This window comes from Panthera uncia, chromosome B1 (assembly GCF_023721935.1).
Source record: "Panthera uncia isolate 11264 chromosome B1, Puncia_PCG_1.0, whole genome shotgun sequence".
NCBI lineage: Eukaryota > Metazoa > Chordata > Mammalia > Carnivora > Felidae > Panthera > Panthera uncia.
The window spans coordinates 172127231-172153513 of NC_064811.1; the positions used below are offsets into that span (position 1 = coordinate 172127231).

At 35.7% G+C, this 26283-nt stretch overlaps 1 long non-coding RNA gene across 1 annotated transcript in view; it reads right to left on the reverse strand.

Annotated features, from left to right (window-relative positions):
* Positions 1–26283, reverse strand: part of LOC125923386 (uncharacterized) — a 167958-nt gene that overhangs the window by 50261 nt on the left and 91414 nt on the right. Inside the window, exon 5 of the long non-coding RNA XR_007458018.1 lies at positions 7391–7550. This is a non-coding gene — a long non-coding RNA (uncharacterized LOC125923386). The remainder of the gene's footprint in view (positions 1–7390; positions 7551–26283) is intronic.

The following is a 26283-nucleotide window of genomic DNA, read 5'->3' on the forward strand; positions in this document are numbered from 1 at the left end:
AGAAATATTTGCTCATCTTGCAAAACACTCACAGAACAAGTTACTCGCAATCCAAGGTTGTACTGTATTAGAATACAAGAAAGATCAAAAGTTAATAACTTAAGCTTCTGCCTTGGGAATTTAGAGAAAAAAAAATTATACCTAAAGCAAGCAGAAGGAAATAAATAATAAAAATTAGAGATAAATCAATGACTAAAAACAGCAAATTAATAAAGAAAATCAGAAAATCAATAAAGCCAAAAGCTAGATTTTTGATCTTTAAAAATATCAATAAAATAGGTAAATATCCAGGAAACCAAGAAAAGAAGACATTACCAATATCAAAATTAAATTATTAACATCAAAAATAAAATATCACCATATATGCCATGGACATTAAGGGATAATAAAGAATACCAAAGACAAGTGTGTGCCCACAAATTGGATAACTTAGATGAAATAGACCAATTCCTTAAAATGTACAAACTACAAAAATTCATGCAAGCAGGGGCGCCTGGGTGGCTCAGTCGGTTGAGCAGCCGACTTCGGCTCAGGTCATGATCTCGCAGTCCGTGAGTTCAAGCCCCGTGTCAGCCTCTGTGCTGACAGCTCGGAGCCTGGAGCCTGTTTCGGATTCTGTGTCTCCCTCTCTCTGACCCTCCCCCGTTCATGCTCTGTCTCTCTCTGTCTCAAAAATAAATAAACGTTAAAAAAAATTTTTTTTTAAATTCATGCAAGCAGAAATAAATCATCTAAATAGCCTTGTTATCTATTAAAGAAATTAAATCAATAAAAAATAATCTTTCAAAAAAGAAAAAAAGAAACCGGGGCCAGATGGATTCACTGATAAATTCTACTATACATCTAAAGAAGAAATAATCCCAATCCTCCACAATTTTTTTCTGGAAATAGAAGTAGAGGGGAAAGTTCCTAACACATTCTATGAGGCCAACATAATCCTGTTAATACCCAAACCAGACAAAGACATTACAAGAATGGAACTATCTCATGAATACTGACTTAAAAATCCTTAACAGAATATTAGCAAATCAAATCCAAAAATGTATAATAAAGAATTATACTCCACAATCAAGTGGAATTTATTCCAGATATGCAAAACCAATTCAACATTTGAAAGTCAATCATTATAATCCACCATATAAGCATACCAAAGAAATAAATCATAGGATCTTTTAAACTGAAGCAGAAAAAGCATCTGAGAAAATCCAGGGCCCATTCATGATAAAACTCTCAGCAAACTAGGAATAGAGAGCAACTGTGTCATCGTGGTAAAGAACATATACAAGACTCTATACTTTACATAATATTTAATGATAACAGACCAGATGTTTTCCTCCTGAGGCTGTGAGCAAGGCAAGGATGTCCTCTCTCACCATTCCTATTCAGCCTCATAATGGAAGTCCTAGCTAGTACAATAAGACAAGAAATAGAAATAAAGATTATACAGATTGGGAAGCAATAAATAAAATGGCCTTTATTCACAGAATACCAAATATTCTACAAAAAAAAAGAAGCTATTATAACTATCAAGTAAATGTAGTAAGTTCCAGGATACAAGATCAATATAAATAGCAAGTTCCTTTTCTACATACCATCAATGAATAATTGAAATTTGGAATTTGAAATTTGAAAATAAAGCAATTTACCATAATTCCAAAAATAACAAAAATACTCAGGTTTAATATTTCAGCTTAAAAAAGATGTATAGGTGGAAAACTACAAAACACGGATTAAAGAAATTTTTACAGTCTAAATAAACAGGTGAGCCTGGGTGGTTGGTTGAGCACCCAGCAAAAGAAAATCTACATAACCATGGGTTTGATGGTGAGTTTTGATATAACACCAGAAGCATGATCCATGAAAGAAAAAGTCAATAGCCTTAATTTATCAAAATGTAAAACTTCTACTCTATGAAATAAACTGTTGCAATAATGAAAAGATAAACCACAGATTGGGAGAAAATATACATATCTATTAAAAAACTGTATCTAGAATATGTGAGAAACTTAAAACTTTGAAAAAAAACTCACACAACTCAATTTAAAAATGGGCCAAAGATATGAACATACACCCTACCAAAGAAGACACACAGATGGAAGATAAGCATATGAAAAGATATTCAATGTTATATGTCATCAAAGAAATGCAAATTATAAATTTTGAATACTAACCCTTTATCAGATAAGTCATTTGCAAATATCTTCCCCCCATCCTTAGGTTGCCTTTTAGTTTTGTTGATTGTTTCCTTCACTGTGCAGAAGCTTTTTATCTTGATGAAGTTCCAATAGTTCATTTTTGCTACAGTATCATGCTAAGCGAAATCAGTCACTCAGAGAAAGACAAATACCATATGATTTTACTCATATGTGGAATTTAAGAAACAAAACAGATGAACATAGGGGAAGGAAAAAAGAGAGAAAGCGAGGGAGAAAAGCAAACCATAAGAGACTCTTAACTATAAAGAACATACAGGGTTGACGGAGGGAGGTGGGCAGGGAATGGGCTAAATGGGTGATGGGTATGAAGGAGGGCACTTGTCGTGATGAGTACTGGGTGTTATATGTAAGTGATTAATCATTAAACTCTACTCCTGAAACCAATATTATCCTATATGTTAACTAACTAAAATTTAAAGAAAACCTTGAAACAAACAAAAAAGAAATGCAAATTAAAACAATGAGAGCCAACAAATTGGGCAATCTGGAAGAAATGGATAAATTCCTAGAAACATGCAAACTACCAAAACTGAAACAGAAAGAAATGGAAAATTTGAACAGACCCATAACCAGCAAAGAAATTGAATCAGTAATCAAAAATCTCCCAACAAACAGAAGTCCGGGGCCAGATGACTTCCCAGGGGAATTCTACCAGACATTTAAGGAGAGTTAATACCTATTTTTCTCAAACTGTTCCAAAAAATAGAAATGGAAGGAAAACTTCCAAACCCATTCTATGAAGCCAGCATTACTTTGATTCCAAAACCAGATAAAGACCCCCACTAAAAAGGAAAATTACAGGCCAATATCCCTGATGAACATGGATGCAAAAATTCTCAACAGATACTACCAAACTGAATCCAACAGTACATTCAAAGAATTATTCACCATGATCAAGTGGGATTTATTCCTGGGCTGCAGGGGTGGTGCAATATTCACAAATCAATGTGATACATCGCATTATTAAAAGAAAGAATGACCCTCTCAATAGATGCAGAAAAAGCATTTGACAAAATAGAGCTTCCATTCTTGATAAAAACCCTCAACAAAGTAGGAATAGAGGGAACATACCTCAAAATCGTAAAGGCCATATACGAAAGACCCACAGTTAATATCATCCTCAATGGGGAGAAACTGAGAGCTTTTCCTCTACGATCAGGAACAAGACAGGGATGTCCATTCTCACCATTGTTATTCAACATAGTACTGAAAATCCTACCCTCAACAATCAAACAACAAAAAGAAATGAAAGGCATCCAAATCAGCAAGGAAGAAGTCAAATTTTCACTCTTCTCAGATGACATGATATGCTATGCAGAAAACCTGGAAGACTGCATCCAAAAACTGCTACAACTGATACACAAATTCAGCAACATTGCAGGATATAAAATCAAGGTACAGAAATCTGTTACATTTCTATGTAACAATAATGAAGCAGCAGCAGAAAGAGAAATTAAGGAATCGATCCCATTTACTATTGCACCAAAATCCATAAGATACCTAGGAATAAACCTAACCAAAGAGGTAAAAGATCTATATTCTGAAAACTATTGAATACTCATGAAGGACAGTGAAGATGACACAAAGAAGGGAAAAACATTCCATGCTCATGGATTAAAGACAGTCTGGAAACAAAGACAGTCTCTTCAACAAATGGTGTTGGGAAACTGGACAGCAACATTCAGAAGATTGAACCTAGACCATTTTCTTTCACCATACAGAAAAGTAAATTCAAAATGGATGAAAGACCGCAATGTGACATAGGAAACCATAAAAATCCTAGAAGAGAACACAGGCGCAACCTCTTTGACCTTGGCCGGAGCAACTTCTTACTAGACACATCTCTGGAGGCAAGGCAAATAAGCAAAAATGAACTATTGGGATATCATCAAGATTTAAAACAAAAAACAAAAAACAAAAACTTTGGCACAGTAAAGGAAACAATCAACAAAACTAAAATGCAGCCTACAGAATGGGAGAAGATATTTTCAAATGATATATCTGATAAAGGGTTAGTATCCAAAATCTATAAAGACTTATAAAACTCAACACCCAAAACACAAATAATCCAAGTAAGAAACAGGCAGAAGACATGAATAGGTATTTTTCCAAAAAAGACATCCAGGTACCAACAGACACATGAAAAGATGTTCAACATCACTCATCATCAGGGAAATACAAATCAAAAGGACAATGAGATACCCCCTCACACATGTCAGAATGGCTAAATAACAACACAGCAAACAACAGATGTTGGCAAGGATGTGGAGAAAGGGGAACCCTTTTATACTGTGGGTGAGAAAGCAAACTGGTACAGCCACTTTGGAAGACAGTATGGGGGTTCCTTAAGAAGTTAAAAATAGAAACACCCTTTGACCCAGTAGCTACACTACTAGATATTAACCCAAAGGGTCCAAAATTAAAGATTCAAAGGAGCACATGGACCTCAATGTTTATAGCAGCATTATCAACAGTAGTCCAACTATGGAAAGAGCCCAAATGTCCTATATATAATGAATATTAGTTGGACATGAAGAAGAACAAAGTCTTGCCATTTGCAATGACATGGATGGACCTAAAGTATATTATGCTAAGCAAAACAAGTCAGTCAGAGAAAGACAAATATCATATGATTTCATCCATATGTGGAATTTAAGAAAGAAAATAGAAGAACATAGGGGAAGGGGGGGGAAGAGAGGGAAGCAACTATAAGAGACGTTTAACTATAGAGAACAAACAGGGTTGGAGGGAGGTGGGTGGGAGATTGTATTAAGGAGGGCACTTATGTTGAGCACTGGGTATTATATATAAGTGATGAATCACTAAATTCTACTCCTGAAACCAAATAGTACACTATATGTTAACCAACTAGAATTTCAATAATAATTTGGAAAAAACAAACAATGAGATAGCACAACACATCTATTAGAGTGACTAAAATCTGAAAAATTGACACTATCAATTGCTGGCAAAGATGTGGAATGATAAGAACTCTCATTCTGTGCTGGTGAAAATGCAAAGTGGTACAGACACTTTGGAAGACAGTTTGACACATTCTTGCCGAGCTGAACCTAATTTTACCACACGATCTACAATTGTACTATGAGGTACTTTTTTCTTTCACTGATTTGAAAATACGTCCACACAAAAACTTCATGCAAATGTCTATAGAAGCTTTATTCATAATCGCCCAAACTGGAAGCAACCAAGATATCCTTCAATGGGTAAATGGCTAACTAACCATGTATCATAGTATTCCATATAGAATACTGTTCAGGGATAAAAAAAAAAAGAGCTATAAAGCCACATAAAAGTAAAGATGAGCCTTAAATGCATGGAGCTAAGTATAAGAAAACAGTCTGAAAAGGTTATCTGTGCATGATCCCATCTTTATGACCCTCTGGAAAAATAAAAACTGTGTAGATAGTAAACATATCAGCCATTGATAGGAGTTCAGGGGTGAGAGAAGATTAAATAGGTGAGGTACAGATAATTTTTAGGGCAGTGATACTAATCTGTGATACTGTAAAGGTATGCACTTGTTGAAACCCACAGGATTTTATAGAACAAAGAGTGTACTTTAATTATATGCAAATTTTAATAAATTATTTAGAAATTCAAGGGAACCTAATATGGAGTACATAGTATGACAAAAGAATCTAACTTTTGTAATAATGTAATAATGGAAATCCATGTAATAATGTATTAGAATTGGAGACATCAGCATAAATTTGTGTTTTAGCTTAATTTAGACACAGATAGCTACATACAGATATATTTGTAGATATGTCTGTATAGACAGTACACACATATATCTCTTTGCTTTGCCAGCTGAGAAGGCCTAGAAGCAAAGATTATCCCAGTAGCAACGGCCATACCTAGTACCCAGATCTTGGTTTCTAATATCATTTTCCAGTAGAAGCAACCAGAGCTTCTCGGAGAAAAGTGCCTGGGTCTTGGGCTGTTACAGAAAATATACTGCATGAACCTGTAGTATCTTATAGTGCTAAACAGTAAGGAAGAACTAAAACAAACAAAAACCCATGTACCATGATGTGAAATATGTTAAGGGACACAGGAGCCAAGAAAAAGAGATCCAGGGGCTAGATCTGGAAGAATTTGAGTAAAAAAATAAATTAGGGTTGAATTACTTAACCCATAGTATATCTGTGAGTCCATATTGATATAAACAAATGATTGAATAAATAAATGGGGGTAAAAACAGACAAATCTTCCATGCAGAGGAATTCCAAATAATTTATTTAGACATCTGCCTCAAGCAGAGAAGGCGTAAGTTCCCACTCCTCAAGTAGGCTTTCCATGGTGACTCTTTCCAGAGTATATATAGTATGAAAAAACGAAGGGAGTAATTTAACAGTGGAAAAACCTGGCCAACATCATCTCAGCAGGGCAACCAAAGTCAATCTTAACAGTGATATCATGTTGATAGTATGTATCCTTGGTATATGTGGTCATCTTCCTCCTAAAATCCATAATCCCAATCTAATCATGAGAAAACCCTCAGGTAGACCCAATGTAGGGACATTCTATAAAACACCTGACCAGTACTCCTCCAATCTATCAAGCTCATCAAAAATGAGGAAAGTGTTTTTGGGATGAGCACTGGGTGTTGTATGGAAACTAATTTGACAATAAATTTCATATATTAAAAAAAAAAAAAAATGAGGAAAGTCTGAGACATGGCCATAACCAGGATCCAAAGGACATGTAACAATTGTGAGTAACGTGGTTTCCTGAATGGAATCCTAGAACAGAAAACTACATTACGCAAAAACTAAGGAAGTGTAATTATGGACATTAGCTAATAATAACACATAAACATTGGTTAATTATTCATAATAAAGGTAAGATATCAATAATAGGGGAAATCAAGTGTGTCTAAGTCCAATGTCAAAGGCTGGAACAGGTAACCCCTCCTGGAAGAGCATTGTAAAGTTTGGTGATAAAAGGCACGAATACAAAGAAGATGAGGAATCATAACCTCCTTCAATATGATATGTACCTTAACTTAAAGATTTCCCTCCCATCTCTTTTACTTTGTCCTTACAATTTATTTGACAAAGGTTGTTTTTTCTAGAAAGACTCTTACAATATGGATTTTGCTGGCTGAAGCCTCATGGAGTAGTGTAACATATCTGTGGCTGCTGGATCACCTATAAATTGAAGGTGGCATCCAGATGCTTGATCAGATGTTGGTTCCTGCCTTTGATGGGTCTCTCACTAGTTCTGTGTTCTTTCAGCAGAAGGCATAGTGCCTAGTTGTCTCTTTTTTGAATATGTTACCAGCCAGTCTTGATGCTCCATTACCTAGATCTTAAGGAATGGCATACTGGTGAAATTTTTCTGTTTTATTTTAACTCTAAAATCAACTTTATTGAGGTATAATTTACACACAATGAAAACTAACAGTTTTAAAATGAAGGTAAAAACCCTGCCAATATAAAAATGCATGGTTGTAACAGTTCCTTGGATTTCTGCTATTTTATACACAAATGAAAGCATTATGTATACACTCTTCTCACCTTCTTTCCCCTTTATTTAGAAAGAACAAAATACTGAGCATAAGTTCTCAAGGAATCAACAAAACTGGGGGAAAATATATCTGTTTTCCTGTTCACTGATATCACTGGCAATCTTCACATAAGTGAAAGTGACCTTAACCTTCAGACTGAAATATATATTTCTAGGTCTCTGACATATGTAGCTTATCACAGTTTAAAAAACCTTTTTACATTTGTTTTTCCCATTTAGCACAAATAACCACATCAGAAGAAGCCTCCACTGATAATAATGCCATGAGCTATATTGAATTTGGACATAAGGGAGTTGGGGAAGAGGGAAGAAGGTAAGAAATAGCCATAGAAATAAAATGAACATGTGTGTGTATGATAGGGAGAAGATGAAGGAGACATTCTGGCAAAGCTGATAATCTCAGATAGAAATTGTCAATATTGGTTGAAAAAGACATTCAGTTTCTTAAGCCTTGAAAATACTCACATAGCCAGGACCAATAAAAATATATGGAAGCCTATTCACAAACAACAACAAACTCTCTCCATGAAAATCAGATGGAGAAGCAAAAAAAGAAAATGAGCTCAATTTATTTTCCCAAGTCAGACTTTTACCCTTTTTCAGATTTATCTGCATTGGCAGAGAAGAGATAGAACACAGGCTCATGAGGAAGAAAGATCTGGCATTAAGTCCCAATTCTACCATGTGACCTTGGGCGATTCGCAAGCCTCTGTGCTCTAATTACCTTATTTGAATAATGAGGAAATAATGTCTATTTCCTAGGACTGTACAAGAGGCAAAATGAAATGATACACAGAATATTCTGGGACAAGTATTATTTCTAATGAAAGCTCAGCACCTACAACACTGTATAGCCACCAGGGCCTAATCATTAAGGTCCTTGGGAGCATTTTCTCTCCTTAGTTCAGAAACTGTTTCTGAGCAGAAAAAAAACTTATGATTCGATTTGACTTCAGTAACTTCTTCAGCAAAAACAAACTGGCAAATGGGTTATACAACTATTTGCATTTCATACCACTATGAAAATTGGCATTGGATACAATTCAGACAAAAACAATTAAAGCAGAAAAAAAGTTCTTTATCATTAAAAAAAAGGGGGTTCCTCCTTTCTGTCCATGTTTCTAAGTCCTGTCTCCAAACAGGACTTCAATGATAATTTTGATACAAAGTTTTTAAATGTGTTTTGTTATCAAATGTTACACAGTAGAGATTATTAATATATTTATATTTTAACACAATTACACATTCTCTATGAATAAATACCAGTAGCAGTAAGTCATAATTTTTACTTCAGGGACTCATAACATCTCCTCCCAAAAATATAACATTAAGCAGGAAAAGGAAATTATCAAGTGATATGGAGAGTATCATTTCATTTACATCAATTTTTTACCTTAAAAAAATACTATTTAGTGTTTTACCATTCATACTACACACACACACACACACACACACACACACACACCCGCACAAGACAAATACCAATCTCCTCTGGGGAGGGACAGGAAAGGGAATAGGAAGAGGCTTCAAATGTATCTATATTTTTTTCTTAACAAATATCTGAAGCATAAATGCTAAATATTCATATTTGATAAATCGAGGTGTTAGGAACAAAGATGTTATATTATTCACTACGCTTTGCTATGTTATGCAATAAAGTTTTAAATTATTATAATTAGAACAATGGATACACATAGAATAAAAATCCTTTAAGAAAAAATAAAGCGTATGGGGCGCCACCTGGATGGCTCAGGTGGTTGAGCATCTGACTTCAACTCAGGTCATGATCTCGTGGTTCCTGAGTTCGAGCCCAACATCGGACTCTGTGCTGACAGCTCAGAGCCTGGAGCCTGCTTCAGATTCTGTGTCTCCTCCCCTCTCTGCCTCCCCCCACCCCCGCCTGCCACACTCTCTCTCTCTTTCAAAAATAAATAAACATTAAAAATTTTTCAAAAAAATTAATAAAGGGTACAATACGAAAATGTAGTTTCCTAATCCATCCCTACCATGAGGTCCGCTTACCACTCATCCTAATTTTATTAATTTTAGGAACAATCCATTAACCTTCTCCTATAAAAGACAAAAGAATTAGCTCCCAGACTTCCAATCTGTTGGTCATTACTCAGTCACTCTTTAAAAGTTTAAGCGAGTTAAGTTACTTTTTGTAAGATATTCATCAATTACATGGCCGGACATCTCTACACGACACCCTAGTTCTTAGCATTTAAAATCTTTTTGGTACTTTTTTTTTTTTTTACAACACAAATATGTTTTGGGGAAGGAAGGAAAGTAGGTGAACTGGAAGCTAACAGTCATTTTTTAAAATTGTGGTAAAGTACACATAAAATCTATCATTTTAACCACTTTTTAAAAAAAATTTAAGTTTATTTATTTAGAGAGAGAGAGCACGCGCGTGCACATGCAAAGGAGGGTCAAAGAGAAGGAGAGACAGAATCCCACGCAGGCTCCACATCATCAGCACAGAGCCTGATGTGGGGTTTGAACTCAGGAACAGTGAGATCATGACCTGAGCCGAGATCAAGAGTTCAACGCTTCACTGATTGCACTACCCAGGCCCCCCTCATTGTAACCATTTTCAAGTGTATATAGTTCAGTGGTATCAAGGACCTTCACAGTGTTGTGCAGCTGTCCCCACCGTCTCCAGGACTCTTTTCATCTTGCAAAACTGAAACTCTGTAACCATCATTAAAAAGAAAACCAAGGGGAGTACGGGAGTGCATGGGTGGCTCAGTCCATTAAGCGTCAGACTCTTGATAATTGGCTCAGGTCATGATCTCATGGTTTATGGGATAGGCCCACGTTGGGCTCCATGCTGACAGCACAGAGCCTGCTTGGGATCCTCTCCCTTCCTCTCTCTCCCACTCACATGCACACATGGATTCTCTCTCAAAACAAATAAATAAACTTTAAAACAAAACAAACAACAACAAAAACATGGGCCCAAAGTGGTATCATTTAAGTTAAAGCCCCAAGTAAACGAAGACTTAATACCTAAACTAACTGAAGTTTCAACCTCCCAGGAAGGTAACCTTTAACCATTCATCATGGGAATTTCCTGGTCAGCTCTAAGAAATTTACTGATAGACCCCTTATGTTCTTCCAGGAGGGCAGCCTTGCCCTACTAAAACAACGGATTCTTTGCTAATAATTTCCATTTTCCCCCTCGCTCTCTACCTTTAAAAACCTTTCCTCTTCTGTAGCCCTTTGAAGCTCCCTTCTACTCACTAGATGGGCCACTGCCACATACAATGAATCGATTAATAAAGCCGATTAATTCTTTAAATTTACTTGGTGAATTTTTGTTATTTAATACCATTAAAAAAATAACTTCCTTTTTCTCTCATGCCCTAAGTCCCTGGCAACCACCATTCTACTTCCTTTATCTGTGAATTTGACCTACTCTAGATACTCATGGAAGTGGAATCACAGTATTTGTCTTTTGTGACTGGCTTATTTCACGTAGTATGTCTTCAAGGTTCCATCTGCAGTATAGCATGTGTCAGAATCTCCTTCGTTTCTTTTTAAAATTTTTTTAATGTTTATTTTTTGAGAGAGAGAGACAGACAGAATGTGAGCAGGAGAGGGACAGAGACAGAAGGAGACACAGAATCCGAAGCAGGCTCCAGACTCTGAGCTGTCAGCACAGAGCTTGACGCGGGGCTCGAATCCACAAACCGTAAGATCATGACCTGAGCCGAAGCCAGATGCTTAACCGACTGAGCCACCCAGGCACCCCAGAATCTCCTTCGTTTCTAAAGCTGAATAACATTTCATTGTATGTACAAACCACATTTTTTTATCCATTCATCTGTCACTTGACACTTGCATTGCTTCCACCTTTGGGCTACTATGAAGAATGTTGGGGATGCAAATATCTCTCTGAGACCCTATTATCAATTCTTTTGGATATAGTACACCCACAAGTAAATTTCTGGATCATGCAGTAATCATATTTTTAATTTCCATAGTAGCTGCACTATTTTACACTCCCATCAAAGTGTACAAGTGGGCCGATTTCTCCACGTTCCCACCACACTTGTTATTTTCTAGTTTTCTATGGTAGCCATCTTAATGTATACGAGATGGTATCTCATTGTGGTCTTATTTGCATTTTCATAATGGTTAGTCACCTTGAGCATCCTTTTGTGTGCTTACTGGCCACTTGTGTATCTTCCTTGGAGAAATGTCTTAAAGTCCTTTGGCCATTTTTTTTTTAACCTTTATTTTTGAGACAGAGAGAGACAGAGCATGAACAGGGGAGGGGCAGAGAGAGAGGGAGGCACAGAATCGGAAGCAGGCTCCAGGCTCTGAGCCATCAGCCCAGAGCCCGACGCGGGGTGACCTGAGCTGAAGTCAGACGCTTAACCGACTGAGCCACCCAGGCGCCCCCCTTTGGCCATTTTTTAATCAGTTTGGTTTTTTTCTTGTTGAGTTCCAGGGGCGGTTATATATTCTAGATATTAACTCCTTATCAAGTGCATGATTTGAAAATATTTTCTCCCATTCTATGGGTTGCCTTTTCACTCTATTGATTTTTTTTCCTTTTGTGCACAAATTTTTAACTTTAATGTACTACAATTTATCTATTTTTTTTCTTTTGTTGACTATCCTTTTGGTGTTGTATCCAAGATATCTTTTCCAAATCCAATGTGCATGAAGCTTCTCCTTTTTGTTTTTGTTTTTTTCTAAGACTTTTGTAGTTTTAGCTTTTACATTTAGGTCTTTGATCCATTTTGAATTAGTTTTTGTATATGGTGTAACATGAGAGTTCAACTTCGTTATTTCCACGTGTATATCCAATTTCTCCCAACACTTTTTAACAGAATAGCCTTTCCTCATTTAATGGTCTTGACACTCTTGTCAAAATCATTTAATTTCCATATATGTGAGAGGTTATCTCTGGGCTTTGTATTCTATTACATTGGTTTATATATCTTTATGCCAGTTCCACATTATTTTGGTTACTGTGGCTTTGTAATACATTTTGAAATAAAGAAATGTGAGACCTAATATTTTGTTGTTTTTCAAGATCATTTTGGGCATTCAGGGTCCACTAAGATTCTATATGAACTTTATGATGAGTTTTTCTGTTTTTGTAAAAACACCTTCAAGGTTTTGATATGCATTGTGTTAAGTCTGTAGATTACTTTGGTTAGTATCAACATCTTAATAGTATTAAATCTTTTGGCCCATGAATATTGATGTCTTTTTGTTTGTTTGTTTCTAAGTGTTTTCAGCAATATTTTGTAGTTTTTGGTATCAAGTCTGTCACCTCCTTGAATAATTAGATTTTTTATTTTTCTTGATGTTATTTTAAATGTAATTTTTTCTTAATTTCTTTTACAAATTGCTCCTTGTTTAAGTATATAGAAAATTCCAATTTATACACTTTGTGTGTAAGTTTTGTACCCTGTAACTTTGCTGAATTGTCTAGGACTTGTATTACCATGTCGAATAGGAATGGTTCCAGAGGACATCCTTGTCTTTTTCCTAATCTTATAGGAAAAGATTTCAGTCTTTCACCAATGAGTATGATGTCAGTTGTGGAGCTTTCAAATACGGCTTTCATTATGTTGACTTAGTTTCCTTCTATTACTAGGTTTTTTTAAGTGTTTTCATTTTGAAAAGTGTATTGAATTTTGTCAAACTATTTTTCTCCACCAATTGTGATGTGGGTCTTTTTTTCATTCTGTTAATGTAGTGTATTACAATGATCCATTTTTGTATGTTAAACATATGTTTCACTTATAATTGTAATCCAAGAATAAATCCCACTACATCATGGTGCATAATCCTTTTAATTTGCTGTTCAATTGTTTGCTTACATTTTGTTAAGGATTTTTGCATCAATATTCATCAGGGATATTGGTCTGTAGTTTTCTTTTATTGTCTTCGTCTGGTTTGGATGATCAGGGTAATGTTGCCTTCATCAAATGAGTCTGAAATTGTTCCCTCCTCTTTAGTTCTTTGGCAGATTTTGAGAAAGATTGGTATTAGTTCTTCTTTAAATGTTTGGTAGAATTCACCAGTGAAGCCATATGGTTCTGGACTTTTCTTTGTTTGAGTGTTTTTGGTTACTAATTCAATTTCCTTACTAGTTATAGATCTGTTAAGGTTTTCTATTTCTCCATGATTCAATCTTGGTTGGATGTACGTTTCTAGAAATTTATTCATCTAGGTTATCTGATTTGTTGATGCATAATTGCTCACAGTACTTTTTTTCTGTAAAATTGGTTGTAATTTTCCCTCTTTCATTTCTGATTTTAGTTTTCTGAGCCTTCATCTTTTATTTTTAGTAAATCTATCTCAAGTTTTGTCAATTTTGTTAATCCTTTGGAAGAAACAACTCTTGGTTTCAGTGATTTTTCTCTGTTGTTTTCCTCTATTTTATTTACCTCTGTTCCAATCTTTATTATTTTCTTCCTTATGCCAACTTATATTTAGTTCTTTTTTTTTTTAATTTTCTTAAGGTGTAAATTTAGGTAACTAATCTGAGAACTTTTTAAAATTTAAATGTTTACAGTATAAACCTCCTTCTTAACACCTCTTGCATTTTTGTTGCAACCCATAACTCTTCCTGTGTTATATTTTCATTTATAGTTATCTCAATATATTTTCTAATATCTCCTATAATTTCTTCTTTGACTATTGGTGTTAACAGTATATTGTTTAATTTCCACATATTTATTAACTTTTCAGTTTTCTTTCTGTTGTTTATTTCTATTTTCATTTCTTTGTGATCAGCAAAGATATTTTGAATGATTTTAATCTTTTAAAATCTATTAAGACTTGTTTTGTGGCCTAACATAAATTCTATCCTGGAAAATGTTATTTGTGCATTTGAGAAAAAAGTATATTCTGCTGTTATTACATTGGGTGACCTGTATATATCTGTTAGCCACGCTTGATCTATACTGTCATTCAAATGACTCTTTTTCCTTATTGATTTTTCTCTCTTGTTCTATCTATTATTGAAAATGGGGCACTGAAGTCTGCTACTATAATTATAAGCTGTCAGTCTCCCCCTTCAATTCTATTTTTGTTGCATTTATTTAGGAACTCTGATGCTGGTGCATATATGTTTATAATTTCTATATTTTCTTTGTGAATTGACCTTTGTCATCTTTAAATAATGTTCTTCTTTGTCTCTTGTAAGGATTTTATTTAAAGTCTATGTTTTCTGATGTTAATATAGCCACCCCCATTGTCTTTTGGTTACTATTTGCTTGGAATATCTTTTTTTCATCCTTTCACTTTCTACCTATGTATGTCCTTACATCTAAGGTAAGTCTCTCATAGCAGATAGTTAGATCCTTTTTTAAAATCCATTCTGTCAATCTATAAATCTGTGTTTTATGACTGGAGAGATTAATCCATTTACATTTAAAATAATTACTGAGAGGGAAGTACTTACTATTGCCATTTTGTTAGTTCTTTTCTGTATGTCTTGAAGCCTTTCTGTCTCTTATTTCCTCCCTTACTACATTCTTTTGTGTTTGGTTGATATTTGTAATGACATATTTTGATTACCTTCTTTTAAAAAAAATTCTTTTTGAGAGAGAGACAGTATGAGCAGGGGAGCGACAGAGGGAGAAAGAGAGGAAGGGGGAAGAGAGGGGGGGAGGGAGAGAAAGAGAGAGAGAATGAATCCCAAGCAGACTCCACACTGTCAGCACAGAGCCCTACATGGGCTTGATCCCATGACCATGACATCATGACCAAGCCCAAATCAAGAGTCATACATTCAAAAGACTGAATCATCCAGGAGCCCACATTCTGATTACCTTCTAATTTCCTTTTGTATATATTCTACAGATATTTTCTTTGTGGTTACCACGGAATTACATATAATATCCTAAGTCCATAACAATCTATTTTAAGGTGACAACAACTAAACTTCAGTTGCATACAAAAACACTATTCCTTTACTCCTTTGTCCCCCCACTACTTTGTTATTATTGCCACAGATTATACATTTATATATTATGCATATATTAACATAGATTTATAATTAGTTTTATGTTCTTATCTTTTAAATTCTACAAAGTAATAAATGGTAGAGTTTGGACCAAAATTATAACAATATAGGTTTTCATATTTCTCCATGTGTTCACCTTTATTGGAGAATTATATATGATTGTATGGTTTTGGGTTACTCTCTAGCACTCTTTTATTTCATCCTGAAGAAATCCCTTTTGCAATTCTTGTAGGGCAAGTCTAGTGGTAATTAACTCCCTCAGCTTTTGTTTCTCTGGAAGCATCTTAATTACTCTGTCATTTTTGAAGGTCAGTTTTGCCATATATAGAATTCTCAGTTGACAGGTTTTTTTCTTTCAGCACTTTCAATACAACATTGCATGGTCTTTGGGTCTGCAGGGTTCCTGCTGAGAAATACACTCATAATCTCAAGAATCCCTTGTATGTGAAGAATTTTTCCCTTGATGCTTTCAATATTTTTGGTTTTGACTTTCCACAGTTTGATTATATTGCATCTTTTTTGTGGGTCTCTTTTGAGTTTACTCTACTGGGACTTTGTTGTGCCTCTTGTATTCTATTTCCATGTCTTTCCTCAAATGTGCAAATGTTCCAGCCACTATTATTTCTTCAGATAAGCTTTCTGCCCCTTCTTCTCTCTGTTCTCCTCAAATTCCCATAATGTATACACTGATCCACTTGTGGTGTCCTATAAGTCCTTAGGCGCTGTTCACTTTTCTTCATTCTTTTCTCTTTTTGGTTCTCAGATTTGATAATTTCAAATGACTTGTCTTTAACTTTGCCAATTATTTCTTCTGCCTGCTCAAGCCTGCTGTTTAAATGCTCTAAATTTTTAATTTTATTGTATTTTTCAGCTCAGGAATTTTTGTTTGGCTTGTTTTTACAATTTCTATCTGTTGATATTCTCATCTTGTTCATGTCTTGTTTTCCTTATTTCCATTACTTCCCTGTGTTCTTTTATCTTACTGGGCATATTTAAGACAGTGGTTTTAAAATATTTATCAAATAAGTCTGAAGCCTGTGTTTCTTTAGGGTCAGTTTCTGGAGATTTCTTTTCTCCCTTTTGAATGGGCCATGTTTCACTATTTCTTTGTATGCTTTATGATCTTTTGCTGTGTGTGTGTGTGTGTGTGTGTGTGTGTGTGTGTTTTATCCTATTCCCCTATATTCATGGCTGCTTTTAAATACCTTAATTTCCCTAAAAGTTTCACCCCATTTCTTTTTCAAGGACTTAGGTGTTCTATTGTATTCCTCTGCCTCTAATTTCTTGCCCCAAAGAAATTCATCCCTAATGCTCTTTTGCATCATGGTTCCTGCTAGTGTTTTTAACAAACTCCAACCTGATAGCCGAACTATTCCATTGCTCCCATAAGTGCTCCAAGTCAGGCAAGACAGAAACCATTCATTTGGGCAGCACCATACAAGATAGAACATCGCAAGTAAGTTCTAGTTTATTTCCCATTCTGAACGAAGAATTGGGAACTGATTGTCTTCCTCCTACACCACAGCAAGTAGGGACTGAGGCAAAGGTAAGCAAACACGCCATAAAATTTCCTACCATTTTGAGTGTGGCTTTTCCTTAGGTGGGAATTTATTAGGTTGCTGCAGATCCTTAACTGGTTTCTAGGGTTCCCGCAAAGCTATTCTGGTCAGTATGTTGTTGGTTACCAATGTTTCTGTGAGCTCCCTGGTTTGCCATCTTTTGTACTCATCTTTTCAAAAAACATAAATTGGTGAGATCTCTCCCATAAATTGGATTAAATTATTCAATGTCTTTCTGTTAAAATAAAATCCAAACTCCTTGACCTCCAGTCATAACGTGTCCCAAGCTCTGCTTTCCTTTCCAACATTAATTTGTTCCATTCTTTCTATTTCTCACTAAGCTTTAACCACAAGAGTCTTCTCTTAGTTCCAGAAATGCTCAAATTCTTCCTGCCTTGAGGTCTTCTCACTTTTTATCTAGAATATCCTTCCTTCCCTCTCTGCATTGCTAATGCCTGTGTTTTCTCCTGAAGTGTTATAAGGCCCCTCCTCAGAAATATGGTCCCTTACCTTTCAGATGACATGAGTCCCACTTCTATAGCATCACAGCACCAGGCAGTTTTCCTTTACAATGATATTTCAACTGTAAATATATAGTTTTAGGTGAGTTTTGGAGTGGTATTCACTCAATATAAATCTCCCCTAAAACCAATGAATTTTTTAGTAGAGTGAAAAGTTTTAGTGTTTATTGCTATGTCCACAGTACCCATGACAGTGCCTAGGGCATGGTACATACCCAAAATATTTTTGTTTGTTTCTTTGATGAATAAACAAAGCTTCTCATTTGTGTGTTTGCCTTGTTTTACTTGCTCTCCTCTTTAGTCCTGTAGAGCTACTGCTGTATACGGATTTCCATTCTACTTCTAGTATTTACAAACCAGACTAGACTGTTTCCATCAGCTTCCATCTCCATGTCTTACACTGGGCTGGCCTAGGGCAACATCACAAAGTAGCAAAGCTTTCCTTCTTCAGTGTCCTTTGCTCGCTTTAATCATTTTCTTTCCCTTCAGGTAGCCAGTGCTCTCATCCTGGGAAGAGGTAATTGCATTTATAAAATGACCTTGAGTTCCTACTAAATTCTGGACTTACTTCATCAAGAGGCCCTCTTAGTAGCAGACAGTGTATAAATACAAAGTGGAATTAGTCATGTCATTGACAGGCATGGAAAAAAGGTAATTTTAGAAGGAGCTTCTCTACAACTTTTAAGTAATAATGCAGAGTCTCTCTTGCTCAGTCTCATTCCTTCCTTCATTCCTTCATTCACTGCAATATTTTCAGCACCTACTACATGAAGAATATATGCAGCAAGGAGCAGTGCAGAGATTAATAAGATTTGATCTCCATCTTTAACTTCAGTCTAACAAAGTGGATACTTGAATAAACAATTACAATACATAGCCAATTATTAATTCATTCAACAAATATTTATTGAGAGCTTACTCTGTCAGGCTGTTGGGGAAACAAGTATGAAAAGAAATATCCTTGCACTCAAACATTTTACAATATAAAGGCAAACATACTTGCAAGCAATTACTGTTAAAATACATGCCAAGGTCTCACAGAAGTGAGAAGTAATAGCCTCATATAATTCTTTCAGCAACTTGGCTAACAAAGACAATTTCTATTGCTGTTGGTAACTTTAACAAATGACAAGGAGATAGGCCCCTTTTTTTCCAGAAGGGAACAGTACAATATAAAGGGAAAATTATGATGAAGGAAGACAAAAGAAACTATAAAACACAAAGAAAGAAATGTCAAGAGGATAAAAGGTTAGAGTAAAGGCACACTTAAACTTTTAATAAGGTCAAATGGGAACCAATTAAAAACAATAATACTTTCTCAATTCGGCTCCATAGCTAAAGGGCTGATGGGACTGTGCCAGGTCACTTGATTCAATTTCCTGCCTCTAGGCTTTACTTAGTTTCAACTATCCTGGGCAGTGACTGTGATGTTCCCACCAGTATCCCCTATTTTCTATGCAATAGCTTTCTTTTCACCAATTAAGCCACTTTGGGTTTTTTTACCTTGGCAGAAGAAACCAACAAAATCAGCTTCCATTTGTAATTTATTGCTTCTTCTAGGGCTTCTCAGAGGCAATATCTGGTGTAGACTTTAGTAACACAAGTGTAGCAAGACACAGACTGTCTAGAACACACCCCCTTAATCTTCGTTGTAAAATTGCTATGAAGGATAGACTGTAAAACCTGAAAGAAACATAGGGACATATCTTAGCCAATTTTTGGAACCTTGAGGAAGTGATACTTAGAGTGTTTGAATTTCGTCATTTGTGTTAAGGGTCCAAATTATAAAATGTATAATATTTAAGGTCCCTCTCTGGGTTTATAGTATGTGTCTATAGATTCTGACATTTTATTTCTTCTTCAAGGAAAAATCAAAATATAAATTGTAGTGGATATTGTGATGCTCTGCCAAGATCCCACCTCGAGGCCTATTGATCCATTCCTTAGCTGTTCAACATCAAAGGGCTTTTGCATTTGGATAAAACTGCCTCCTCGTTGTATTTTCTTAAATGTTTGATTTATTAAATAATTGTCAATAAACTTCATAAGTTAATCTTCCTTAAATATTTCAACTATTATTATAAAAATAACTGAATCCCCTTAAATGATTTAGAATAGACTTAAAAATTTAATTTTTTTAAACATTTCAAACACGTTAATAAGTAAAAAAACATAGAGAAATACAATGTTTTCAAAATGCACAACTATACTTAGACTTAATCTTGTTCTAGAACATTAACAACATGTGCCTGATTTATTTATTATTTCAGTACCTCCTTACATTTTGTTAGTGTTATGAAAATATTAACTTTGATACCATCCCAGAGTTTAAAAACACAATCTCAAAAATCTAAGGTTATAGAATTTGAGTTATCAACCAACTGGTCTTTAGTTCTTTCTCTCAAGATTACTTTGAAAAATTATGCAACTTTTACAAATTGCTTATTAAGTTATCAATTGCTGATTAAACTAATAAGATTTTTTTAATGTTTATTTTTGAGAGAGAGCATGAGCAGGGGAGGGACCGAGAGAGGCGGGCACAGAGGATCTGAAGCAGGCTCTGTGCTGACAACAGTGAGTCCAATGCGGGGCTCCAAACACACAAACCATGATATCATGAGCAGAGCTGAAGTCGGACACTCAACCGACTAAACCACTCAGATGCCCCATAACAAATAAGATTTTTATAACCATGATTTAAACTAGATTTGAGTTCTTTGTAACTGGTAGTTACTCTCCAAATGATGTATCCTTAAGGTTCACTTGGTTGGTGTTGACTAACACATGTCTCATATCAGCATTAAAATGCATGTATGTGCAATAGCACTCCAGTACCACTGAGCACACCCAGCACCCAAATCTTGGTTCCAAGATACCATGACCCAGTAAAAGAACCAGGGCTACTTGGAGAAGTTATTAACTCTACGGTTTGAGGAGAGAAAGTATAAGATGAGCCTGGAATTAGCTTACTGTGCCAGAAAGTTTAAAAATTGCTCAAAAAATGAGGGGCGAAATGACAACTAATAACTGTAGAAGGAATGAGAGAGGGATTTGAAAAATTTCCAACCATATAACAATCATTGACTCAGACAAGAATCAGTGGGTACCAAAATCACGTTGTGACTGTTTCTTGGGATACTCACACACTTCCAAAGTATCTCCTTATAGTTTGTTTAGTTCCAAAGAAAAATTACTATTTATGATGGAGAATCCTAATAACAACTTATCAAGTGATCAAAGTTAGTATCACCAATACTTATACAAATTGAAACTTCTGAGGTGATTCACAGAGAAGCGCATATCATATACATAAAGTTCTTGGCCAAAAAACACAATCTGAATCTACATGAGGAAACAGACAAATCCATATTGAGGCTCATTCTAAAAAAACAACTAGCCTGTCTACTTCCAAAATGCTAATGTTATGAAAGCAAAAATGACTGAGTGAATCTTCTAAATTAAAGAAGACAAAGATATGACAATTATATACAATATGTGATACTGGCATTGGACCCTAGATTGGGAAAAAAAATGTTATAAAGAATGTTACTGGAGTAATTGGTAAAATTTGAATATGTACTATATATAATTGTGATATTATCATATCAATGCTAAGCTTTATGAATTTGATATTGTGGTTGGGTAAAATAATGTCCTTGATCTTAGAAAACACATGCTGAAATATTTTGTGGTAGAGTCATGAAATCCGAAATTTACTCTCAAATGATTTAGTGACCTAACTATAACAATGATGATGATTTTATATGTACTTACATGTGAGACTGACAAAACATATGTGGAAAATATAAACAACTGGTGAAGAATGCAAGTTGTTGAAGGAATAAAGTGCTACTATCATTCCAACACTTTTGATAGAACTCTTGAAAGAAATGTATTTCTCTTTTTTATAAATGTTTATTTATTCGGGGGGTGGGGGGAGAGGGGCAGAGAGAGGAGAAGAGAGAGAGAGAATCCCAATCTGACAGCTCAGAACCCAAGGCAGGGCTTGAACCCACAAACAGAACTGTGAGATCATGACCTGATCCAAAATCAAAAGTGAAACATTCAATTGACTGAGCCATCCAGGTGCCCCAGAAGTATATTTGTTTTTAGGCTCCTGTGTTTTATTCATTTTTCCAACTGACTCCAATATACTATTTAGAAAATAGTATAGGTAGTACTACATAGTAATATGTTATGTATGTATATATATGTGTGTATGTATACACACACACACACACACACACACACACACACTATATATGGAATATGTTACAATATCCTACTTAGAAAGTGAAATTCAATTAACCACCAGATTTTCTTACTATGCTGATTTCTTACTACACATCACTCTATACATCTTACTTCTGACAAAATGTCAGCACTGTTGTGACTTCTTCCTGGCATATCCTTCCTCCACTTCTCACTCTCAACTGAAACAGAATTTCTTCTATGATCCTACCTTGTCTCCCTCAAAAGACAGCATCTCCTTCTCCTCTGTTCCTATGAACCTTCAAATAATGTTCCAACATCGCCATTTTTCTTTCTGCCTTCGGGTCACCTATTTGTAGATGGTGTTTCTGAACCATCTTCAAACACTCCCTGCCTTTTCCCCCACCCACAATTTTGAATGGGAGTACAGGGCTTATTATACTTCAGATTATGTCTCCTCTCTCCCCTTTCTTTTGCCTTGCTGCTGCCTCAAAATATCACAGCAGTTTAGATCACAGACTTTGAAAAATAAACTATTGGGACTGCATCAAAATAAAAACCTTCTGCACAGCATAGGAAACAATGAACAAAACTAAAAGGCAACTTATAGAATGTGAGAAGATATTTGCAAATGACATATTTGATAAAGGGTTAGTATTCAAAATATATAAAGAACTTGTAAATTCAACACCCAAAAAACAAATAATCCAGTTAAAAATGGGCAGAATATATGAATAGACAGTTTTCCAAAGACATGCACATGGCCAATAGACACATGAAGAGATGCTCAACATCACTCAGCATTAGGAAGACACAAATAAAAACTATAAAGAGATACCACCTCACACCTACCAGAATGTCTAAAGTCAACAACACAATAACAGATATTGGTGAAGATGTGGAGGAAGAGGAACCCTCTTACACTATTGCTGAGAATGCAAACTGGTACAGCCATGGTGGAAAACAGTATGGAGGTCCCGCAAAAAACTAAAATTAGAACTACCCCACCATCCAGCAATTGCACTCCTAGGTATTTACTTGGAGGATACAAAAATACAAATTCAAAGGGATACATGTACCCCAATGTTTATAGCAACATCATTTATAATAGCCCATTGGGAAAAAGCCCAAATGTCTACTGACTAATGAATGGATAAAGAAAATATGGGGTGTGCGTGTGTGTGTGTGTGTGTGTGTGTGTGTGATGGAATATTATTCAGCCATAAAAAAAGAATGAAATCTTGCCATTTGCAATGATGTGAATGGAGCTAGAGAGTATAATGCTAAGTAAAATAAGTCAGTCAGAGAAAGACAAATACCATATGATTGCACTCATGTGGAATTTAAGAAATAAAACAAATGAGCAAAGGGGGAAAAAAAGAGAGAGGCAAACCAGGAAACAGACCCTTAACTATGGAAAAGAAACTGATGGTTACCAGAAGGGAGGTGGGTAGGGGTGATGGGTTAAATAGGTGATGGGGATTAAGAAGTGCACTTGCTGTGATGAGCACCGGGTGTTGCATGGAAATGTTGAATCACTATATTGTACACCAGAAACTAAGATTGTATGTTAACTAACTGGTATGTAAATAAAAACTTGAAGAAAAAAAATCACAGGCTTTGGTGTACGTCTCACTCAGTTCAGATGCTGGTTCCACCACCAGCCATATGTATGGCTTTGGATATTTACTTCTCTACACCTCAATTTTCTCATTAAGATAAACTGTTCTGCAGAGTCTTAGTGAGCATCACATTAGTTAATGAACGCCAAACTCTTACCACTGTGACTAGCAAAACAATGCTCAGTAAATATTACCTGCTGTCACCACCATCACCACCACCACCATCATCATCATCCTCATCACCACCATCCTCATCAATGCTGCAATAGCATCTTAGAAGCCATCAAGAGCCATAAAATAAGAAGTGAGTAAATGTGAATGTCTCTTTTTGCTGAAACTCAAGAGTATTTAATGAGGTGTTAGCCATAATCAACTCTTCTGATCAAAACTTCAGAAACTTTCAAAGAGAAAAAGTTACAGCAATTTTAGTCCTGAATTCACCAAAGCAATCATTGATTCTTAACTTAATTAACAACATTAACTTTAACAACATGCACTCCAAAAGCAGAGAAATCTATTAAACAGTATGACTCATATATTAATTGGTCCATCCTTCAGCCAACATTTACATTTAGTATGTACCATGTGTCAGGTACTTCACTGTGTGTTAGTGGCTTTGCAATAAACAGAGTAGCAAATTCTGTTTCCGTGAGACTCACATTCCAAGTGGAGATGGAAGATACAGTCATTCCATCCCCAAATAAAGACTGTGTATTATATATCACATAGTGATAACTGAAAAGATAGAAAAGGGGAAGGAGATAGAGAATAATGAAAGTGCTACTTAAATGGGGGAAGTCAGACAGGGGCCTCTCAAATGAGTTACCACTTTTTAATCCCTGATTAAATTCATCTTCTCAGCTAGTATCCAAAATCTATAAAGAACTCACCAAACTCCACACCCAAAAAACACATAATCCAGTGAAGAAATGGGCAGAAAACATGAATAGACACTTCTCTAAAGAAGACATCCAGATGGCCAACAGGCATATGAAAAGATGCTCAAAGTCACTCCTCATCAGGGAAGTAGAAATCGAAACCACACTCAGATATCACCTCACGCCAGTCAGAGTGGCTAAAATGAACAAATCAGGAGACTATAGAGGCTGGAGAGGACGTGGAGAAACGGGAACCTTCTTGCACTGTTGGTGGGACTGCAAACTGGTGCAGCTGCTCTGGAAAACAGTGTGGAGGTGCCTCAAAAAATTAAAAATAGATCTAGCCTATGACCCAGCAATAGCACGGCTAGGAGTTTACCCAAGGGATACAGGAGTCCTGATGCATAGGGGCACTTGTACCCCAATGTTTATAGCAGCACTCTCAACAATAGCCAAATTATGGAAAGAGCCTAAATGTCCATCAACTGATGAATGGATAAAGAAATTGTGGGTTATATACACAATGGATTATTACTTGGCAATGAGAAAGAATGAAATATGGCCTTTTGTAGCAATGTGGATGGAACTGGAGAGTGTTATGCTAAGTGAAATAAGTCATACAGAGAAAGACAGATACCATACCTTTTCATTCTTATGTGGATCCTGAGAAACTTAACAGAAGACCATGGGAGAGGGGAAGGAAAAAAAAAGTTAGAGAGGGAGGAAGCCAAACCATAAGAGACTCTTAAAAAACTGAGAACTGAGGGTTGATGGGGGGGCCGGAGGGAGGGGAAAGTGGGTGATGGGAATTGAGGAGGGCACCTGTTGGGATGAGCACTGGGTGTTGTACAGAAACCAATTTAACAATAAATTTCATATAAAAAAATAAATTCATCTTCTCAAATTCTGAATAACATAACACATTAAGTCTAACAATATACATCAGACCCATATCCTTAATTGTATAATGTCTTGTCCAAGATCACTGTGCCCAAATATTTAAGTAGAAGAATATACTAATTATGGATTGATTCCAATCTATAGTATTATAGAACTCCCTGTTCTTGAACATGCACTTGAACTGCACTTAGTTTCATAATGTGAAGTGCCACTCGTTTGCCAGTGAAACAGGGAAGTCAGCCTGGGGCAACTCATATGTTAGCATGAGCTACATTTAGGCAATTTATGGGAAGTAGTTTATTCCAGACTCATTTATCAGTCTACAAATACCATTGTCTTCTGAGTTCTGTATCTGTTCAGTATGCTAATGTTTAGTGCTACTCTTCTTTAATTGGAATATAGTCATGACATTTCTTTTTTTGCCCTATCCCATATTTTTTGCTATCCTTGACTTCAAATATCCTACAAATCACTCAAAGCCTCTTTTTCCAAAAATAAATAATATATATTATTCTATATTTGAAGTCATATCACATTATGTAAGGGATTCCATATTTCATTTGGTAGTTGATTCCATAATATGCTGTCCAGATTCACCTTCAAGACTGAAGGACCTATTCTCCCAGCTGCTGGAAGTGCTGGCAGCCAACAGTCCTCAGCCATCAGCCTTCTTACAGAAGTGCCTTGGTTGAAGAAAGCTACCTTGCCCAAAGTTACGCCTCTTCCCTGGACATCCTACATCCAACGACTGGTCAACACAGGAGTAGAAAGACTGAGCCCCCTCACCTCAACTCAGGCAATGCTGCAAGGCCAATCCACACCA